Source organism: Haplochromis burtoni, unplaced genomic scaffold (genome assembly GCF_018398535.1).
Source record: "Haplochromis burtoni strain Fernald_Lab_line unplaced genomic scaffold, NCSU_Asbu1 Contig_119, whole genome shotgun sequence".
NCBI classification, from domain to species: domain Eukaryota; kingdom Metazoa; phylum Chordata; class Actinopteri; order Cichliformes; family Cichlidae; genus Haplochromis; species Haplochromis burtoni.
In genome coordinates this window covers 1,422,288-1,426,156 of record NW_024582480.1, presented here as the reverse complement: position 1 = coordinate 1,426,156, position 3,869 = coordinate 1,422,288, and positions in this window count along the sequence as shown.

The window sequence follows — 3,869 nt, the reverse complement described above, 5'->3', positions numbered from 1 at the left end:
GGGGTGTCACAGGCCAATGCAAATGCAAATGAGTGTTTGAATGTAAAAGACTCTATACCCGTGTCATCAACCATTAGTTTCAGATAAAAATCTTTCAATCACATATAAATAACATTTATGATTAGCCCTGGGAAAACTTTCTTATATATATTTGGTTCTTTTGGCGTTTTACTAGCCCAAATTATTAACTTGAATATATTTACCTGTAATCATACAGCAGGTCATTTAAAAGCAGTTATAAACTGGCTGTCTAGAATGTATGTGAACATACATGTGTTTAATTTTGCTCTATAACAGCGGTCCCCAACCCCCGGGCCTCGGACCGGTACCGGTCCATGAGTCGTTTGGTACCGGGCCGCGAGAGTTGAGGCTCAGGTATGAAATGTATGGTTTTCAGGGTTTTTATCGGTTTTCAGCGTTATTTTGTTATCGTTTTTATCGTTTACTCGGTTTTCCTGGGTCTTTTCACGTGTGTTATGAATAAATTTTCTTTTTTTCAGTACCGGTACTAGTTTTATTTTGTTGTATTTATCCGTGACACCTTAAAGGCCGGTCCATGAAAATATTGTCGGGCATAAACCGGTCCGTGGCGCAAAAAAGGTTGGAGACCGCTGCTCTATAAGACCTGAGCTCATTAAAAGAGCTGGAGAGAAATAAAAATCGGTATAAAAGTGATGTTTTGTATTCCTCTAATGAACAAAGTAATTACAGTATTGGAAATAGCTTCTTTTGCATGTGACTATGTATATTCTGTGTGTTTTCCATTTATATGTGTGGCGGCAGAAACAGCCTCACTGCAGCTCTGTCCTTCAGTGTCGACACCGGAGCTGTGAACTGACTGTATGAGCTGCTTTCTGCCACCATTCACTTAAATAATCGTCTATACTGTCAACTTAATGAAGGATTAACTTTCTTGCTGAGGAGTTTCTGTTCACTGGCTTTACAAGCACCGGAGCGTCAGTGTATTCAAGCTGTCAGACACAGACAAGCCACTACTGGGCCAAAGAAAGAGTCTGTTAATCGCTGATTTCAGCAGAGCAAAATCCAAAATAAAGAGCCAATTCCCTCAGTAACTTTTAAAAAATAAGGATTTCAATAAGTCATTTGATAGAGAAAAGTGGTGATGGTGAGACACAATAAAAACAGCATTTCAATATTTAGATAGGATAGCCTTTTCAGCCATGCTAGCAGCTTAGCTATCATATCTGTCAGCTACAGAAATATATATACAGTTGTGGTCAAAAGTTTACATACACTTGTAAACAATATAATATAATGGCTCTACCGAGTGTCCCGTTATTTCTAAAACTCTGATTTTTCTCTGATAGAGTGATTGGAACAGATACTTCTTTGTCACAAAAAACATTCATGAAGTTTGGTTCTTTAATGACTTTATTATGGGTTAACAGAAAAAAGTGATCACATCTGCTGGGTCAAAAATATACATACAGCAACATGAATTAGCAATTTTGGTGACTTAGAAAGTTGTCAGTGAACTGAGCTTCATAGCATGGCCTCTTAACTTCTTGTGAGTGATTATGAGTGACGACAGCTGGTGACTTCTCTTAGACCAATTAAATAGGGCTCATTGGATACAAACGCCCACAAATGCTACAATGGGAAAGTCAAAGGAGCTCAGCATGGATCTGAAAAAGTGAATTATTGACTTGAACAAGTCAGGAAAGTCACTTGGGGCCATTTCAAAGCAGCTGCATGTCCCAAGAGCAACAGTGCAAACAATTGTTTGTAAGTATAAAGTGCATGGCACTGTTTCGTCACTGCCAAGATCAGGAAGAGAACGCAAGCTATCACCTGCTGCTGAGAGAAAATTGGTCAGGAGGGTAAGAGTCAACCAAGAATCACCAAAAGGCAGATCTGCCAAGAATTAGAAGGTGCTGGAACACAGGTGTCATTGTCCACAGTTAAACGTGTTTTGCGTCTCCATGGACTGAGAGGCTGCCGTGCAAGAAGGAAGCCCTTGCTCCAAAAGCGGCACCTTAAGGCTCGACTGAAGTTTGCTGCTGATCACATGGACAAAGATAAGACCTTCTGGAGGAAAGTTCTGTGGTCAGACTAAACAAAAATCGAGCTTTTTGGCCACAATGCCCAGCGATATGTTTGGAGGAGAAAAGGTGAGGCCTTTGACCCCAAGAACACCATGCCTACAATAAAGCATGGTGGTGGGAGTATTATGCTGTGGGGCTGTTTTGCTGCCAATGGAACTGGTGCTTTACAGAGAGTAAATGGGACAATGAAGAAGGAGGATTACCTTCACATTCTTCAACATAGCCTAAAATCATCAGCATGAAGGTTGGGTCTTGGGCGCAGTTGGGTGTTCCAACAGGACAATGACCCCAAACACACATCAAAAGTGGTAAAGAAATGGCTAAATCAGGCTAGAATAAGGGTTTTAGAATGGCCTTCCCAAAGTCCTGACTTAAACCCCATTGAAAACACGTGGACAATGCTGAAGAAACAAGTCCATGTCAGAAAGCCATCAAATTTAACTGAACTGCACCAATTCTGTCAAGAGGAGTGGTCAAAGATTCAACCAGAAGCTTGTGGATGGCTACCAAAAGCGCCTAATTGAAGTGAAAATGGCTAAGGGACATGTAACCAAATATTAGCACTGCTGTATGTATATTTTTGACCCAGCAGATGTGATCACTTTTTTCTGTTAACCCATAATAAAGTCATTAAAGAACCAAACTTCATGAATGTTTTTTGTGACAAAGAAGTATCTGTTCCAATCACTCTATCAGAGAAAAATCAGAGTTTTAGAAATAACGGGACACTCGGTAGAGCCATTATATTATATTTTTACAAGTGTATGTAAACTTTTGACCACAACTGTATATATATTATATAGTTCTGTCCTCAGTCAGCAAACCCCCAATGTCTTTCCTTTAGGACCGCTATAAGGTGGACATTTGTGGTTTTAGTGGATCGTTTTTTAAAAGATGCTGCTTGCCATTAAATTGATGTCCCATTCTATGGATTTCTGATAAGTTTCATGATCTAACAGCTAATCATCTGACCCCAGATTACATTTAACAAAACTTCATTTTGTTCCTAATTTACTTTATGACCACATAATGACCTACAGAAATGAAAGTCCCATTAGCAAAACTTGTGTTTAGAACACAATTCAGTGTAAATTTAGCAAGCTAACAAGCTAAACCTAGCAAACATAACAGCAAGGTGTAGCCCAACATTGCGCTTCAACCATGTATTCCAGCTGTGCACATTTTCCCTTACTTACAGGAATTCATGCTGCTGCTGCTGCTGCTGACCTTATAAAATATTTATTGTTGCATACAATGTAAAAGAAATTGCACCATAAACTGAGACACTTGCTGTACGTGAAGCCTGTGCAGATAATAGTGGGTGCAAATCTGCCTGGTCTATTAGAACTGAATTCCATCATGCATGGTTCTGGCACACTGATGTGGTCAAATGTATGTGCAGCCATTGTAAGCGACAAGCTTTGGTAGTGCTTCATATTACTTTCAGTACCTAAAAATGCTTACCAGTAGGCACAGACAAGAGGTAACAGCTAGTGCTTTAATAGGAAAAACAAATTATACTATAAGTATATTTCATGTATAAACAATGTGATTGCATTTTTTGGGGGAAATGGGCTGTAAAGTCCTCCAGATACTGTGTTTTTCAAGTGGCGCTAGTTTCCAAAAAGATTTCAGAAGTAATAAATAAATAAAAAGAAAAGTACAAAAAAATTAGAATTAATTTCAGAGGCTTTGATTATCTCAATTTATTTAAAATTAAGGGTTGGATTAATTAGTTCAAGACAATTTCTTCTTTTGCTTTTTAATATTATAATTTATTATTTGTTTAACATTCAGTTTATT